This window comes from Pinus tabuliformis, chromosome 9 (assembly GCF_031772625.1).
Source record: "Pinus tabuliformis cultivar Carrire ecotype Pingquan chromosome 9, CPIR1, whole genome shotgun sequence".
NCBI classification, from domain to species: Eukaryota; Viridiplantae; Streptophyta; class Pinopsida; order Pinales; family Pinaceae; genus Pinus; species Pinus tabuliformis.
In genome coordinates this window covers 194,834,860-194,854,393 of record NC_142307.1, presented here as the reverse complement: position 1 = coordinate 194,854,393, position 19,534 = coordinate 194,834,860, and the positions used below count along the sequence as shown (strand labels likewise).

The 19,534-nt window shown below is 41.8% G+C and overlaps 1 long non-coding RNA gene across 2 annotated transcripts; it reads right to left on the bottom strand.

The window, feature by feature from the left end:
• Positions 1-16,330: 16,330 nt before the first annotated feature.
• Positions 16,331-16,920, bottom strand: LOC149147806 (uncharacterized). 2 transcript variants are annotated; one of them, XR_016263733.1, is made up of 3 exons: positions 16,826-16,920; positions 16,707-16,748; positions 16,331-16,611 (listed from the first exon to the last, which is right to left on the bottom strand). It is a non-coding gene; the product is annotated as an uncharacterized LOC149147806 (long non-coding RNA). The 2 variants fall into 2 exon arrangements; XR_016263732.1 differs by having other exon boundaries at positions 16,333-16,611; positions 16,707-16,900.
• Positions 16,921-19,534: the final 2,614 nt, after the last annotated feature.

Here is a 19,534-nt window from a genome sequence, read left to right as displayed (position 1 = left end):
TTATTTATGGGTGCTTTGCATACCATTTTTCTTTTAGGAGTTTGTTTTCGCTTACTATTGATGCCCCTCATGTTCCAAGACTATTTTCATCAAAAATTTACATAGAAAGAAAGTATAAAGTGACTAAAAAGAAACATGTCTCAAGATTTAAGTGCTTGGACAATTCCACTTCATGACTCTTATATTTCCTTAACCTGGGACCAAATGGTGAACTTGATGGCCTTAAGGGAAATTGATCAATGAAAATCTAAAAAAGAGGTGATTTTTGACTTTATCACATACAATTTAATATACTAAAAAAAATATCCATAACAATTTCATCAATCAATGAATCATTAAAAAAAATATCCAAACCAATTTCATCAAGCAAAGAATCATTGCATTATAAAATACAATCTATAAACATTTTGGGAAAGTTTTGCTAAAACATGCTTAAAAATCAGCATATTTAATATTAATATTTAACAATAATATGGAAAATAACACATTTTGATAAATTAAATAACATATTATCAAGCCTAAAAAATGTCACTAACTGAAAACTACAAAGCATGCAACTAATGGAAGTGACCACTCAAGGCCACCACAAGACAATTAATCTATTAAGACCAAGATTAATGGGGACAAAGATCTATAAAGGACAAAGGAAAACTTATTTTAACTTTATTGTTTTATTAGCCTGGTTCAAGATGAACATTTCAAGATATCATGAAGAACATAATTAGTTTTATTGCATTAAGAAAACCCAAGCACATTCTATAACTTAGCAAGAAAGAGATGTATAACACCCATCTCAGCAACACGACACATGACCTTAAGTTACTTTACTATATATAATTTAAACTCCTATCATAAAATCACAAATTTAGCATGAATGGAATGTTTAAAATCCATTTTTATAAAAACAAAATATAATTTTTCTTATAGAAAAATATACCAAAAACTAAATATATTTTTCTAGAAAAAAAAAATACTAAAACTAAATATATATTTAAAAAAAAAACTAAAACATAAGCAAACTAGAATTTGAATTTGACATTCTTGGTCACTTTCGGAAACATATGGTGGAATGTAATCTCTTTATCCTCATCTTTAGCTTTTTCCTAAAAAATAAAAGCATACAAAAGTGGGAAAGAGCCATAAAGCATGGGGAAGCTTTTTCCTAAGCACAAAAGCATGTAAAAGGTGGAAAATTCCTTTTTTATATGAGGAAACATTATTCACCCAAAAGATTTTTCCCAAATTGAACTAATGAGGAATTTTGGAAATCTTCATAGCCTCCACTTTCCTATATTTTAGAGGCTTGGCCATTGAAAAAATGATGGGAATTTTGTATTGTCATGCTCTTGAGATCTGTCTTGAGAGGGAGAGTTTTGGAGCTATGAGTTGGGGGAGGTGATGTTGCAACTATATCTGATTGTTGTAACTTTCCTCCAACTCCTTTATTCATATAGATCAGTTGTTCTTCCTTCCATATGTTTCTATTCATTCTTTACTTCTTCTATTTAACTAATGTATGCATGGGTTTTTGGTTTATATTTATTTATTCAATAATATTTAAATGTTTTTTTATAGTTTTGATTATTAAGATATTATGTTGTGAAGGTTGCTTTATTCTCTCTCTTATGTGTAGGACCAAGCTTTGGAGCTAGCTAGGAGCGCTTCTTGGCTATACGAAAAACTCCAAGAAGACTTGCATGCGAGGACTCACAAGAATTCATTCTCTTTTTCTTAATCTATACTCTACATCTTGATCTACTAAGAATCCTAAGCCTTAGAACAACCTTTCTCTTAATTGGTTTGTCCTAGGTTTCTGAGATAAACTGAGAGGGTTTTGTTTTCATCTAACCATGCATTAAATCCTACAGCAAAATGATATTTAGAAAATTTAATATATTTCACTATGTAAATTAACTTAGTAAAATGAACCCATAGAGGTGGTCATAAATGGAAATAAAAGTAAAACTCTAAACAAGAAGCCAAAAGTGGATTTAACCATGGATGAAAAATTGAGAGTAGAATTGGATGTTAAACTAGCCATCAAAACAATATGCAAACAATGACACAAAAAGGTTTTTAAAGTAAAATTAAAAAAGGGTGCAACACTAGACACAAAGAAGGGAACAAAATAGGGCATATGAAAGGATACCGAATTGGGTGCAAACAAGGATGCAAAAATGGACACCAAAATGAGGATGCAAAGAATGGTGTAAAATTAGGATGCAAAAAGGATGTAAGAAAAGACACAAAACAAGATGCAAAATGGGACTAAAAAATGGTGAAACCAAGGATGTCAAAGATGATGCATAACTAGATGAAAATTCCAACTAAAATCTAGGTGCAAAATGAGATGCAAATTTGGACACAAAATGTGGCAGAAAAAAGGATGCAAATTTGGAAGCCAAAAAGGATGCAAATTTGGACATAAAAAATGGTGCAAAATTGGACACAAAAGAAGAAAAAATGGTGCAAAAATGGGCATAAAAATGGCTCAATTTTGGATGCAAATTGAGATGCAATGATGCAAGAGCATCCAACTCCGAGGAGACAGAAGGTGGTTGACTGTCTTATGGAGGGAACCAGGTTAACAGAAGTTGTCATTTGTTTTAAATTTTCTTTACTAGTTGTTTGATTTTTCCCAGAAGGTCATTTAGAGACCATGGTAATTGAAACTGTATCTTGTTTTTAAGTTTGGAAATTAGTTAACCGTAAATTAGTCTTTAGTATAAGAAACTGTTACTTAGTTAGGATGAATTCTGGTAAGCAGTTTAACCGAAAGTGGGAGCAGTTACGCTACCCAGATGTAAAACAGAAGGAAAAGGACAATGAAAAAAAACTCTCTTCGGAAATAAGAAACAGACAGATACATTTTCCTCTAAGAGAAAGCAAAACTGTATTGTTTAAAAAAAAACCACTGTCACATAAATATATTGCTACTATTTCCTACAATAACACTTTACTGTAAGAGGGCTATAACAGACATAGCTATAACAGGCATACTGTAAATTATTTGCTTAATATTATTTGCTTCAGCAACCATTATAGGTCTTGTACAGCAAGCATGCGGATGAGAAACAAAATATTGAGCACATACTGGAATTAGCAGACAGCAAAGAGAAGGCGCTGCTACGGGGAGCCATCCCACGCAGAGAAGAGCAAACTAACGACAATCGATATCACATTAAACCAGGTACAAGCATATCAAACTTAACTGTTTTCCATTAGATTTATAAATGCTGGATACACAGTCTACAAAAGGTTTATTTAATGAAACCCTTATGCACAAAAGAAACGCACCATAAGAACGCTCAGTAAGTACTGTTCCTTTATCATTGAAGTCATTGTAAGAAAACAAGAACAGCGATTAAACAAACCCACGGAATCACAGCAACAAGACGGACCAGGTCGATTACAGGTCAAAAACGACAGTCACCATATATATAACGGTCCTCAGGAAAAAGGAAACAAATAATAAAGTTCGTTTACAGATACAGAAAACCCCACAGAGTGCTTGCACATTCAGCAAACGGAGCCGAGTTCATTAAATACAGAAAACTACAGATTGTTTACAAAACTAGCAACAGAGCCGAGCTCATTTAATGCACAAACCCTCAGATTGTTTACAAATTTAACAAGCAGGCCCGAGCTGGACAAGACCCTACCCGTTACACCAAGTTGGAAGGGGTTTTGGGCTACATCCAAAACGCACAGGGAGCACGAGCCACGGCGGCCAACCGCCCAAGTAACCTGCATAAACATATCGACATGGGTCAGCGTTGAGACAAGGGCAACGATAAGAAATATCTGTAGATGAACAGGCAACCGCATTGGACTTTGTTTTTTACCTGGGTTTGAAGAGAGGCATTGCAAACGACCAACATCATAACCTGAAGAGCAGAGGAGCGGATCTGTTAGGATCTGAAAGATGTGGAGAAGCAGGGTTTAACATAGAACCCTAACTTACCTTGAAACCCGGATTGAGGCGGAGCGACTTGCTGGAGCTCGAACCGAGAGAACCCTGCCATAATAACCAAGGCGAGTTAACAGAGTGAAAACAAACTTTGTTGCAGCGGAGAATAACCAAAGAAACAGTAAGTTAATCGATTTACAGAGAAGAGTAGTAACAACTGGACACCCTCACAAACATACCAACGAATAGAGGAGTAGAAAGGTCGGAGGCATCAGAAGAATCCGTGCCGGAGCGAGGAGCAGAGGCGCCAAGAAAACTCGCAGAGCAGAACAGAGAATTTTTCATAGTGAAAATGACAAAGTAAGTGGACTAGGGTTAGTGACAAAAGGCGGGAGTAGGTCAAGACCTGAACCGGCAGATGGGCGTTGATAACTTGTACCACAGGTAAACCAACCGAAATATCCCGAAGCTGTACAACCCCAAGTTAATTCGCATTTACACTCGTACGGTGAATACAGAGTCGACAGGTGGAAGAAGGGCTGGGCCATCAAAAGTGGTATCAGAGCAGGTTGACAAATAGGAAGAATGGAGGGTGGTAGAGGAAGAGGAAGAGGAAGAGCGATCCGGAGAGTAGCAGAAGAGGGACTCCGTGAGGAGATCCGCGTTTTGCGAGAAAGATTGGCAGTGGTAGAAGCTGGGGGAAGAAGGAACCCAGCAGATGATAGTGATGAGGATGTGGCAGAACCAGAAGATGAGGTTGAAGGGGTGACACCGGAACTCCGGTTATTAAAGTCAGTTTTGCTGTCTAGTCATAAGCCGAAGCATGAGCTATCCACTTATGACGGAAGTCTGTCTGCAGACGTGTTATTGGATTGGATAAGCGAAGTGAACAAATATTTCGAGTTTGAGGAAACCAGTGAGGACAAGCAGGTGAAGTTCGCCGCCACAAAGCTGAAAGGACATGCGTCCTTGTGGTGGGACAGCGTTCAGGCGGAAAGAAAGAGGCAACACAAACAGCCTATAAAGAAGTGGGCCCGAATGGAGGCCAAACTGAAGGAAAAATTTCTACCAAAAGATTATCAGATTATGTTGTACAGACAGGTACAGAATTTGAAACAAAGAGGAATGACTGTTAAGGAGTTTACAGAGGAGTTCTATAAGTTGAATTTGCGGGCAGGGTATGTGGAAGATACCCCAGAAAAAACAGCCAGATTTGTGAATGGTTTGAGGGGGGAAATACTGGATGAAATCGGTATCCTTTCACCCCGAACATTGGATGAAGCCTACCAGTTTGCACTGAAGGCAGAGGAGAAAATTAACCGGAAGCAAAACGCCAGGAGAGGAGGTGGAACTGGCAGGGGAAAAGGTAAGGTTTTTGGTAGAGGTAGAAGTGCAGGTTCCAACGAAGAAGGCAGCAGCTCTAAGTCTGCTGGCACAGCAGAGAGGGACAATAGCACTAGAGGAGGACGACCAGCTCAGCAAGGGCGAGGAAGTGGTCGGGGCAGGGGAACTGTCCAGTGCTATCGTTGCCATAAGTTGGGACACAAATCATATGACTGTCCTGAGGGTGAACCTGTAGGTGGAAGAGGAGCTTATGTTGCTCATTCAGAGGATGTTGAAGCAGCACCTCAAGAAGTGGAAAATGCCCCAGAGACAGGCGAAGCTTTGGTATTGAATAAGGTGTTGTTAAAACCAGCAAAAGAAATTGCAGAACCTGATCAGCGAAAAGCTCTATTCCGGACTGTTTGCAAGTCACAGGGCAAGTGCTGCAAGCTGATCATCGATAGTGGAAGTACCGACAACTTGGTAGCAGTAGAGATGGTGGAAAAACTTGGTCTGAAAAAGCTGAAACATCCCACTCCATATAAGGTGTCATGGCTGCAGAAGGGACACCAACTGTTGGTGGATGAACAGTGTGAGGTGGAGTTTCAGATAGGCAAGTACAAAGACAAAATCATCTGCGATGTTATGCCGATGGATGTCTGTCATATTTTGCTAGGACGACCCTGGCAGTTTGACAGGAGCGCAGTCCATGATGGAAAAACCAATTGTTACAGGTTTGTCAAAGATGGGATCAAGCACACGCTTGTACCCATCAAAGAGGAAAATACAGCAGAAGCCAGTGGAGTGAAAGCATTGCTGATGGGCGGAAAAGAATTTATAAAACAGATGGAGGACAGTGAAGTAAATTTTGCTGTCATACGAAGACCAAAAGCGGTGATATTGCATACACAGATTTCAGATTTGCCCGAGGAAATCCAGAAGCTGCTGCAGGAATTTGGGGACATCGTGGTGGATGACCTTCCGGATGAACTCCCACCCAGGAGAGGTATTAGTCACTGCATTGACTTTATACCAGGGGCAAGTCTGCCAAACAAAGCAGCTTATCGAATGAGTCCTAAGGACCATGAGGAAATCAGGAAGCAGGTCCAGGAGTTATTAGACAAAGGGTTGATTCGAGAGAGCATGAGCCCCTGTGCAGTACCAACCGTGCTGGCTCCAAAGAAGGGAGGCGAATGGCGAATGTGCACAGATTCCAGAGCCATAAACAAAATTACGGTTAGGTACAGGTTTCCTTTACCAAGAATGGACGATATGATGGATTGTCTGAGCGGGGCAGCTTATTTCTCGAAAATTGACTTAAAAAGTGGATATCACCAGATTCGAATTCGAGAAGGAGATGAGTGGAAGACAGCTTTCAAGAAGAACGAAGGCTTATATGAGTGGCTGGTGATGCCATTTGGGTTGAGCAATGCTCCCAGTACGTTCATGCGTTTGATGAATGAAGTGCTGAAGGAGTTTATTGGAAAATCTGTGATAGTTTACTTGGACGACATCTTGATTTTTAGTAAAACTAAAGAAGAACATTTCAGGCATGTACGCAATGTGTTGAGGAAGTTGCAGCAGAATAAACTGCTGATCAATCTGAAAAAGTGTACTTTTTTTCAGCGGGAGTTAATATATCTGGGCTTTGTAATTGCAGAAAATGAGCTGAAAATGGACCCAGAAAAGGTGGCAGCTATAGTTAGCTGGCCTTCACCGGGAAGTTTATTTGAAGTCCGCAGTTTTCATGGATTAGCGAGCTTCTACAGGAAATTCATCAGGAATTTCAGTGAGATTTGCGCACCTATGCTGGATACGATCAAGAAGACAAATCAGCCATTTCACTGGACTGAGGCAGCGGAAAGAGGTTTCCAGACTTTGAAGAGGAAGATTACTGAAAGGCCGATATTGAGGCTGCCTGACTTTAACAAACCTTTTCAGGTTCGTTGTGATGCCAGTAATACAGCCATTGGGGCAGTATTAAGTCAGGAGGATAGACCAGTTGCATATTTCAGTGAAAAGCTGAACGAGAGTAGACAGAAATACTCAACCTATGACAAGGAATTCTATGCAATTGTTCAGGCGTTAAAACATTGGAGGCACTATCTGTTGGGTAATGAGTTTGTTCTGTTTACAGATAACTCTGCGTTACAGTACATTATGCAGCAACATAAATTGAACCACAAGCATGCAGCATGGGTGGAATATTTACAGAATTTTACGTTTGTACTGAAACATATCAGTGGGCAAGCAAACAAGGTGGCAGATGCGCTGAGTAGAAGGATACTACTCTTGCAGGAAGGTACGATGCAGGTTCTAGGCTTTGAACACCTGAAAGAGTTGTATCAAACAGATGCTGATTTTAAAGAAGCCTATGAGGCTTGTCAAAACCCTCTGTTAAGGAACAACAGTCTGTGGTTGGATTATAATTTACAGGAGGGATTGCTGTTTAAAGGCGGGCAGCTGTGTATTCCCCACTGCTCTATGCGAGAAAACATAATTCAGGAGAAACATAGCGGGGGTTTGGCTGGACACTTCGGTGTAGATAAGACGGTAGCACAGGTACGACATTTTTATTTCTGGCCAAAATTACAGCGGGATGTACAAAGGTATGTGAGTAGGTGCAAGATTTGCCAACTGGCAAAGGGCCACAGTCAGAATACAGGTTTGTATTTACCATTGCCCATTCCGAACCGACCATGGGACTCCGTCAGTTTAGATTTTGTTTTGGGTTTGCCTAAAACACAGCGGGGTTTCGATTCAGTAATGGTTGTGGTAGATCGATTTTCAAAAATGGCACACTTTGTACCTTGCAGGAAGACCAGCGATGCTACTTATGTAGCACATTTGTTTTTCAATGAGATTGTTCGACTACATGGACTTCCAAGGTCCATCATCTCCGACAGGGATGTGAAATTCACCAGTCATTTTTGGCGAACCCTGTGGAAAAAGTTGAACACTCAGCTACAGTTCAGTTCCGCTTATCACCCGCAGACCGACGGCCAAACGGAGGTTGTGAACCGGAGTTTGGGGAACTTACTTCGGAGCTTAACAGGTGAGAATTCCCGGACATGGGACCGTGTACTAGCTCAGGCGGAATTCGCATACAACGACTCACCTAACCGCAGCACTGGTTACAGTCCGTTCCAGATTTTGTACGGCATGCATCCACGAGGCGTGCATGAGTTACGAGATTTGGGAAAGCTTGAGAAACGAAGTGCGGATGGTGAAGATTTCGCTCAAGCAATGAGTAATCTTCATGAGCAGGTTAAGCTGAAGTTACAGGACAGCAGTCACAAATATAAGCAACGGGCAGATACCAAGCGCCGGGAAGTTCAGTTCAACGTTGGGGACGAAGTCCTTGCGTATTTACGTAAGGAGCGTTTTCCAAAACGGGGGTACAACAAACTAAAGTTCAAGAAGATTGGTCCCTGTAAAATCATTCGGAAATTTTCTGCGAACGCCTACGAGTTACAGTTGCCACCCGGGATTGGTATTTCTCCCATTTTTAATGTGGCAGATCTGTTTCCCTATGTCGCAGATTCGGGAGACAATGCAGCAGCAGAGCCACCGCGGGACACCGGTTGTGAGGAACATTCGTGGATGAGACAGATGCCAATGGCACCACCCCTTGAGATCGAAGGAATTCTGGACACACAGGTAGCTAAGCGCACACGCAGGAAGGAATATCTGCGGTATTTGGTCAAGTGGAAGAACCGTCCGATAGAGGACAGTTCGTGGCTGAATGCGACGCAGATACAGAAGGCAGGCTATTCTGTCGACGACCTCATGGAACGGAGCCATGACTTTTTGCCACCCCGGGAGCCTGATGCAGGAGCATCCAGCTCCGAGGAGACAGAAGGTGGTTGACTGTCTTATGGAGGGAACCAGGTTAACAGAAGTTGTCATTCGTTTTAAATTCTCTTTACTATTTGTTTGATTTTTCCCAGAAGGTCATTTAGAGACCATGGTAATTGAAAACTGTATCTTGTTTTTAAGTTTAGAAATTAGTTAACCATAAATTAGTCTTTAGTATAAGAAACTGTTACACAGTTAGGATGAATTCTGGTAAGCAGTTTAACTGAAAGTGGGAGCAGTTACGCTACCCAGATGTAAAACAGAAAGCAAAGGACAATGAAAAAAAACTCTCTCCGGGAATAAGAAAAAGACAGATACATTTCCTCTAAGAAAAAGCAAAACTGTATTGTTTAAAGAACCACTGTCACATAAATATATTGTTACTGTTTCCTGTAATAACATTTTACTGCAAGAGGGCTATAACAGACATAGCTATAACAGGCATACTGTAAATTATTTGATTGATGTTATTTGCTTAAGCAACCATTGTAGGTCTTGTACAGCAAGCATGCGAATGAGAAACAAAATATTGAGCACATACTGGAATTAACAGACAGCAAAGAGAAGGCGCTGCTACGGGGAGCCATCCTGTTAGGGTCCCACCCTAACCCCCTTATTTATGTCTTGGGATCACGTCATAGTCAAGAGTCAATAAAGCCCATATTAATATTTGTAAGTGGTTAACCCGCAATTAATAACGGGACCACAGTTAGTTGCAAATGGGCGGAAGTATTAGATAGATGGTAAATAGGCGGTAGTATTAGATAGATGGTATTAATAAAACCCACGATATTGGCTTGTGGTATTGCATGTATGAGTCATATATAAAGGATAGAGACTCCCTGCGAGGAGCATTATGTCTTGTTTTGTAATCGAGCTCTGCTCTATTGGAGGTTGCCCCCTCGAAGAGGCCTGTGAACATTTCTCTCTGAATAATAAAATCATTGCTATTCTGTGTTCTAGGTATATTTTCTTCGCATATTTTGTGTTCTCGGTATCTTTTCTTCGTTTGGGTATTGATTTGCAGGTTAAGAGCATAACAAGTGGTATCAGAGCACTTTCCAGGGCTCGGTGGGATCTCCAAATTTTAGCAAAATTTTTTTAGGCTAGAGACGTGTTCCGGCGTCTTTAAACCACGGGATCTGTCGTTAAGCGCATAAACCTGCGGAGTTGGGGAGGCATGCACGCAGGAAATACAAGAGGTGGTCACGTCTGTTGGACTCCCTTGTAACCCCTGTGGGTACCCCTTCGAGTAGTAGTGCATTAGACAGAACCGCGCACGGACTGTCTTCCACGTACCCTCTGGGTATATAGGAAGCCCCCTAGCTCCCTTGAAACCTCGCCATAGATAAACCTTCGGCCGTCTTGTTGCTACAGTACACCGAGAACAGCACTCGGAGAGATTACTCGCCCGTACGATAGGGTAGTCGGGTTGTACGGCTAAGGGTACGGTCGATCCTCCTTAGTTAGAGCCCTGAAACATTGGGCCGAGTACTACTGTCAGACCCTTATGTACATTGCGATCTGTAGCACCTGACACTCCCCAAGACCATAGTTCCCTTTCTATCGGGGGATCACACATCATCTATTCCAGATCAGCAGCAGCAGTTGTTCCACCATTCAGATCTCTCAGATCCACCAGATCGGATATTCCAGATCGGCGGCAGCAGTTGTTCCACCATTCAGATCTCTCAGATCCACCAGATCGGATATTCCAGATTAGCAGCAGCAGTTGTTCCACCATTCAGATCCACCAGATCAGATATTCCAGATCAGCAGCAGCAGTTGTTCCACCATTTAGATATCTCAGATCCACCAGATCGGAGTAGTTGCGAAGGGTTCCTGTACCTGGATATGATTTTCGCAGGACTTTTGGCGGCATTGAAAGTTTGAGGATTTGGCGACTGCAGTATTGATCAGGAAGGAGTAAAAATCCGTTAGGAGTCTGAGATCTTCCGAAGTGCTTATTTATGACCTAGCCCATCAGCATCAGGACAACGAGCTGAGCACGGTGGTACCATTCAATTTCTTAGAAAAAAAAATTTGGCGGTCCCAAATTTTCATCAAGTTGGTGTATGGTAGAAACCAGAGCTCAAGCAATGGCCAATGAAAGACTAGACAAACTTGAAACAGATATGACCGAGCTCAAAGATTCGCTTAAAGACCTATCGAGCATGGTACGGCAAGCACTCGCTAAGGGCAAGGAGCCAGCTCTTGAGATACCATATAATGACCATATACACCTTGAGGGTGAGTCTAGCCACTCTCCTCACGTTTGGCACACCCATCCACCACCTCCTAAGTTGGATAATCAGCGACCTCCCAAGTTGGATATACAGAAATTTGATGGTTCTAACCCGTCCGCATGGCTAGCACACATGGAACATTATTTCAAATTGAATCATCTCCAAGATGATTGGACAAAGATTGGAGTGGGGACCATGTACTTAGACAATGAACGATGGCAATGGGCAGAATGGCATCAACGTCGCAATGCACCTTTTTCGAGTTGGGCCCAATTTTCCAAAGCTCTTAGAGATCGCTTTGAACAGGGAGACTCCTTTTTGGGCCGTCTCACTAAGCTCCGACAGACAGGTACAGTGGATGAATATATCACCGCTTTTGAAGCCTTGGCCTTCCGCACTGACCATCTCTCAGATGAGTTCTACACGGAATGTTTTATCAGTGGTCTTAAAGAAGCCATCAAAGCTCAAGTTCTACTCCACCACCCTCCCACATTGACGGAGGCTTGCCAGGTAGCCCGTAAGGTGGAGCGTGCCATAACAGCCCAATACAGCCGCCCCAATTTCCCCACTAAAGGTCGTCCCCCACAAGCTCATACCACGACTCAGACACTTAAGGTCCAAAAGGTGTCCCCTCAAGAAATGGCCGAGAGAAGAAAGCAAGGACTATGTTACTACTGTGATGAAAAATATTCCCCTGGGCATAAATGCAAGGAGCCCAAGTTTTTTCAAATAGATGCCACTGACTACTGCTCCACCGAGGAAGATCCACCTCTTGAGGAACCGAAGGCGATCGAAGAAGACAACCAAAAGGAGATTGTATCTGAGGACCCAGTTATTTCGCTCAATGCGTTGGCAGGAATCTCTTCCCCTCAAACTCTCAAAATCAGGGGTTTTCTTAAACATCGCCCAGTAATAGTCTTGATTGATAGTGGAAGTACCCATAATTTCATCCATCAAAAAATCGCCGAAGCAGCGCATTGTTATGTACGGGCAGTCTCTAACTTCCAGGTCCAAATTGCAGATGGGGGCACAATGAAATGTGAAGGCCGTTGTGAAAATGTCAAACTTCAAATGGGGGATTATCAGTTGAAAACCCACATGTTTGCCATACACATGGGGGGATGCGACATTGTCCTAGGTGCTGAATGGCTCCGCACCCTTGGGCCAATGACAATGGATTTCCAGGAGTTATATATGAGTTTTAAGCAGAACAACTCCACACATACCCTCCGTGGACTTCAGGCAGGAGCCCCCTCTATCATCAGCTCGCATAGAATGGAAAAATTGTTAAAAAAAGGCCATCATGGAGTGGTAGCTCAATTTAATGCCATCCAGGTAGTAGACACCATCTCTCCGCCAGTTCATCCTCAGATGCAACAGATTTTGAATAAACATCGGACGGTCTTTGACAAGCCTCATGAGCTTCCACCCTCGCGAGGGGAACATGATCATAGCATCACATTGGTTCCAGGGGCCCAACCCCCAAATGTGCGGCCATACAGATATCCGTTCACCCAAAAGAATGAAATAGAAAAAATCATCAAGGAATTGTTGGAAGCAGGTGTCATTCGTCCCAGCATTAGTCCTTATTCATCCCCAGTGGTCATGGTCCTCAAGAAAGATGGGGAGTGGCGGATGTGTCCCGACTTCAGGGCCCTCAATAAGTTAACAGTCAAAGATAAATTTCCCATCCCAGTGGTTGACGATTTGCTGGACGAACTCAATGGGGCTCAATTCTTCACTAAGTTGGATCTTCGCTCAGGCTATCACCAAATTCGCATGAAGGAAGTCGACATTCCCAAGACAGCTTTCAGAACTCATGAAGGCCATTACGAGTTCCTCGTCATGCCATTTGGTCTTTGTAATGCCCCCTCTACTTTTCAGAGCCTTATGAATCACCTCCTCAAACCATATCTTAGAAAATTTGTCCTTGTCTTCTTCGATGACATCCTCATCTATAGTGGCACTTGGGCAGCACATCTTCAGCATGTAGATCTACTCTTGAAACTACTCCGAACACATAAATTATTTGTCAAGATGTCTAAGTGTTCGTTTGGCATGGAAGAAGTTGAGTATTTGGGCCACATTGTGGGGCGCGAAGGTGTCAAGGTGGACCCCAAAAAGATCCAGGCCATGCAAGAATGGCCTCAACCTAAGACCTTGAAAAGCTTGAGAGGATTTTTGGGTCTCACAGGCTATTATCGTAAATTTGTCCACAACTATGGCCGCATAGCGAAGCCCCTAACGCAACTCCTAAAGAAAAATTCCTTCTTCTGGAATGAGGAAGCACAACAGGCATTTACCGCTCTAAAAACCGCCATGTGTTCCACTCCTGTCTTAGCACTACCGGACTTCACCAAATCATTTGTCATTGAATGTGATGCTTCGGGAATAGGTATTGGAGCGGTCTTAATGTAGGAAGGGCGACCATTGGCCTTCACCAGCCAACAACTAAGTGGGAAGAATCTGGGCCAATCTACCTACGAGAAGGAAATGATGGCCATCTTACATGCAGTCGAGACCTGGAGACCTTACTTGTTGGGGCGACGTTTCCAAATCCGCACAGATCATCACAGTCTTAAATATTTTTTGGAGCAACGCCTCTCTTCCCCCCAACAAAATAAATGGTTAGCCAAAATGTTGGGATATGATTATGAGATCATTTACAAGAAAGGGAAAGACAACAGGGTAGCAGATGCATTGTCGCGCCAATTTGAGGAGGAAAGTACTCTGCTCGCAATTTCCCTCCCCATTCCAGACTGGATTGAAGAGGCTCGCAGGGAATGGTTTTCACATCCAGGGCTCTCCCAACTCATTTCTCAATTGCAGGCAAATCCTAATTCCAGCAAGGGCTACTCGTGGCAGAATGATATTCTTCGCTACAAGGACAGAGTCGTAATATCACCTACATCCACCCTCAAAAGTCGCATTTTGGCAGAATTGCACTCATCTCCCATTGCAGGACATTCGGGCTTTCAGAAGACGTATGCTCGCACCAGAAGATCATTTTTTTGGACCGGCATGAAACAGGACATCCTTACTTTCGTAGCAGAATGTGACGTCTATCAACGCCACAAAGGGGAAACTGTCAACACACCAGGCACATTACAACCATTGCCCATTCCGGCGTTAATTTGGACAGAGGTTTCCATGGATTTCATTACAGGTCTTCCAAAGTCTGGGAACAAGTCAGTCATCATGGTGGTTGTGGACCGACTATCGAAGTATGCTCATTTCTGTGCACTACCCCACCCATTTACACCAACCTTGGTTGCTCAAACTTTCATGGATCAGATCTTCAAATTGCATGGCATGCCCACTTCTATTGTATCAGACCGTGACCCAATCTTCACCAGTAATTTTTGGCAGGAGCTCTTCAGAATACAAGGCACTCAACTCAAACTCAGTACTTCATATCATCCGCAAACAGATGGTCAAACCGAAGCCGTCAACAAATGTCTAGAAACCTACCTTAGGTGTTTCACTTCAGAAAAGCAACACCTTTGGGTACAGTGGTTACCTCTGGCGGAGTGGTGGTATAACACCAACTATCATGCCACCACCAAAATGACTCCCTATGAAGCAGTCTATGGACAACTTCCGCCTTCCCCTACTTCTTATCTCACGGGGTGCTCCAAAGTACAAGCCGTGGATCAACTCCTACAACACCGAGCAACCATGCTTGCCCATCTGCGCGAGAATCTTCATCAAGCTCAGAACCGTATGAAGCAACAGGCTGACCAACATCGCTCGGAGCGCCAATTTCAAGAAGGGGATCAGGTCTTTTTGAGGCTGCAACCATATAAGCAAACATCACTCAAAGACAAGGGTTGTCAAAAGCTCTCCCCAAAATTCTATGGACCATACCAAGTACTTCAGCGCATTGGAGAAGTGGCTTACAAGTTGGCTTTGCCACCTGCAGCAAAAATCCACCCAGTTTTCCATGTATCGTGCCTCAAGAAAGTGATTGGGAACAATTGCCGAGTTCAAACCAGTCTACCTGAATTGGACGAAGAAGGGTCCATCTGGCTTCAACCTGAACAGGTTCTAGACACAAGAGACAAGCACCTGCGCGGCCGCATGATTAAGGAGGTCCTCGTCAAATGGAAAGACACCTCTCCGGAAGATGCAACTTGGGAACCAGCCACTATTCTTCAGCAGTTTCCGCAGCTTCAGCCTTGAGGACAAGGCTAGTCTTAAGGGGGGGGGGCATGTTAGGGTCCCACCCTAACCCCCTTATTTATGTCTTGGGATCAAGTCATAGTCAAGAGTCAATAAAGCCCATATTAATATTTGTAAGTGGTTAACCCGCAATTAATAACGGGACCACAGTTAGTTGCAAATGGGCGGAAGTATTAGATAGATGGTAAATAGGCGGTAGTATTAGATAGATGGTATTAATAAAACCCACGATATTGGCTCGTGGTATTGCATGTATGAGTCATATATAAAGGATAGAGACTCCCTGCGAGGAGCATTGTGTCTTGTTTTGTAATCGAGCTCTGCTCTATTGGAGGTTGCCCCCTCGAAGAGGCCTGTGAACATTTCTCTCTGAATAATAAAATCATTGCTATTCTGTGTTATGGGTATATTTTCTTCGCATATTTTGTGTTCTCGGTATATTTTCTTCGCTTGGGTATTGATTTGCAGGTTAAGAGCATAACACATCCCACGCAGAGAAGAGAAAACTAACGACAATCGATATCACATCAAACCAGGTACAAGCATATCAAACTTAACTGTTTTCCATTAGATTTATAAATGCTGGATACACAGTCTACAAAAGGTTTATTTAATGAAACCCTTATGCACAAAAGAAACGCACCACAAGAACGCTCAGTAAGTACTGTTCCTTTACCATTGAAGTCATTGTAAGAAAACAAGAACATCGATTAACAAACCCACGGAATCACAGCAACAAGACGAACCAGGTCGATTTCAGGTCAAAAACGACAGTCACCATATATATAACGGTCCTCAGGAAAAAGGAAACAAATAATAAAGTTCGTTTACAGATACAGAAAACCCCACAGAGTGCTTGCACATTCAGCAAACGGAGCCGAGTTCATTAAATACAGAAAACTACAGATTGTTTACAAAACTAGCAACAGAGCCGAGCTCATTTAATGCACAAACCCTCAGACTGTTTACAAATTTAACAAGCAGGCCCGAGCTGGACAAGACCCTACCCGTTACACCAAGTTGGAAGGGGTTTTGGGCTGCATCCAAAACGCACAGGGAGCACGAGCCACGGCGGCCAACCGCCCAAGCAACCTGCATAAACATATAGACATGGGTCAGCGTTTGAGACAAGGGAAACGATAAGAAATATCTGTAGACGAACATAGGCAACCGCATTGGATTTTTACCTGAGTTTGAAGAGAGGCATTGCAAACGACCAACGCCATAACCTGAAGAGCAGAGGAGCGGATCTGTTAGACTCTGAAAGATGTGGAGAAGCAGGGTTTAACATAGAACCCTAACTTACCTTGAAACCCGGATTGAGGCGGAGCGACTCGCTGGAGCTCGAACCGAGAGAACCCTGCCATAATAACCGAGGTGAGTTGACAGAGTGAAAACAAACTTTGTTGCAGCAGAAAATAATCAGAGAAACAGTAAGTTAATCGATTTACAGAGAGGAGTAGTAACAACTGGACACCCTCACAATCATACCAACGAATAGAGGAGCAGAAAGGTCGGAGGCATCAGAAGAATCCGCGCCGGAGCGAGGAGCAGAGGCGCCAAGAAAACTCGCAGAGCAGAACTGAGAATTTTGCATAGTGAAAATGACAAAGTAAGTGGACTAGGGTTAGTGACAAAAGGCGGGAGTAGGTCAAGACCTGAACCGGCAGATGGGCGTTGATAACTTGTACCACAGGTAAACCAACCGAAATATCCCGAAGCTGTACAATCCCAAGTTAATTCGCATTTACACTCGTACGGTGAATACAGAGTCGACAGGTGGAAGAAGGGCTCGGCCATTATGCAACATTGGATGTAAAATGATGCAACAAATCATTCAAAACTTGGTGCAAAAACAAATGCAAAAGTAGACGAAAAAATGGCTCAAAAGTGAACGTAACAATAGACACAAAATGGGATGCAAAGGTGGATGCAATATATGGTTCAACATAGGATGCAAATTTAGATGCTCAAAAGGATGAAAAATTGGATGCAAGAAATGGTGTTAAAAATGATGCTAAATTGGATGCAACAAATGATGCAAAATTAAATACAAAATATGGTGCAAAATAGGATGCAAAAAAGGGAGATAAATAAAATGCAAAAGTGGATGCAAAAAATGGTGCAAAAATGCATGCGAAATTTGGCACTAAATCAGATTCAACATATGGTGCAAAATTGGATGGAAAAGATGGTGTAAAAAAAGGCAGAAAAATTGGCACAAAAATAGATGTAAAAATAAGTACAAAATTAGAAGCAAAAGATGGCATAAGACCAGATGCAAAAATTGGCACAAATTGGATGTAAAAAATGGCGCTAAATAAGATGTCAAAGATGGTGTAAAAATCGATGCAAATTATGACACAAAAATAGAAGCAAAGAATTCCACAAAAGAGGAAGCAAAAAATGATGCAAAAATAGATGGAAAAAAAGGCACAAAACTAGAAGCAAAACCTGTTGTAAAACCAAATGAAAATCTTGGTGCAAAATATGATGCAGAAAATGATGGAAAATTTGGCGTAAAAAAGATGCGAAATTTGGTGCAAAAAAGGACGCTTTAAAAATTGTACAATAGAGCCAGATTTAGCGCCAGGTTGCTCATCCCAATTGAGAAAAAAATGCACTAGAATCTGGTGCTAAATCTGGCGCAAATTGCCTGTTTTGTTGTAGTGTTCACATGGAGATGAACGGAAACACATTACACTCTATTCACCTGCACAATCATCTTCTTTAGAATCAATACTTGAAACTCAAGAACAACATCAAACTAAATCAATTTTAAGTATAAATCAAGTCTTTGACCTTAGAGAAGAAGAAGAGAATGAGGATTTAATGGATCTTTTCATCTCAGAACCAAATATTTCAGAGCAGCTTAGAGAGATTCAATATGAAGCTGCAAGTAATCTCTTGAATCAATGTTTTCAGGAAACATGTACAATTCAATCCTTGCGAAGTTCTTTTACAAACATTTTTCTTGTAAACGCAATTACCAATTCAACAACAAGAACAATTGAGATATATCCTGGAAAATATTTGAACATTGGAAACCATTTGCAATTGTCACAAGAACAAGAGGTAATTGCATTATTATGAAAATATTCAAAAGTTGTTGCCAGGCATTATACAGACATGCAAGGAATCCATCCCAATACATGTATCCACCACATCTATACAGATGATCAGATCAAACCAGTAAGGCAACCTCAAAGACGATTGAATCCCATGATGAAAGAAATAGTGAAGGAAGAACTACAGAAATTGCTTAAAGTTGGGTTCATCTATCTTATTTTAGGCAGTCAATGGGTTTCTCCATTGGTAATAGTACCAAAGAAAAACGGGAAGTGGAGGGTATGTGTAGATTATCGGGAATTAAACAAAGCAACATTAAAAGATCATTTTCCGCTACCATTCATTGACCAGGTTCTAGACTCATTAGCTGGAAAGAAATTTTTCTCCTTCCTGGATGGGTTTAGTGGGTACAAACAAATCAGAATAGCAACAGAAGACCAAGACAAAACAACATTCACCTGCCCATGGGGAACCTATGCATATAATGTCTTGCCATTTAGGTTATGCAATGCACATGCAACTTTCCAAAGAGCAGTGCTTGCAATATTTGCTGATCTAATCCATGAATGTGTAGAAGTTTATATGAATGACTTCACGGTATATGGAAACACATATGACGATTGCCTCAACAATCTTGAGAAAGTTTTGAAGTGATGCATAGAAACAAATTTGTCATTGAGTAACGAAAAACGTTATATGATGTTGACAGAAGGCATAGTTTTGGGACACCATATTTCCGCTTTAGGAATTAAGGTGGATCCAACAAAAATACAAGTCCTTGTGAATTTAATTCCACCTACAACACAAAAAGAGGTAAGGAGTTTCTTGGGTTATGCAGGCTACTATAGATGATTCATAGAAAACTTTAGTAAAATAGCCCAACCTCTATTCAAGTTATTAGCAAGAGATGTGTTGAGATTTTTTGTTTAATTAATTTTGGAAAAAA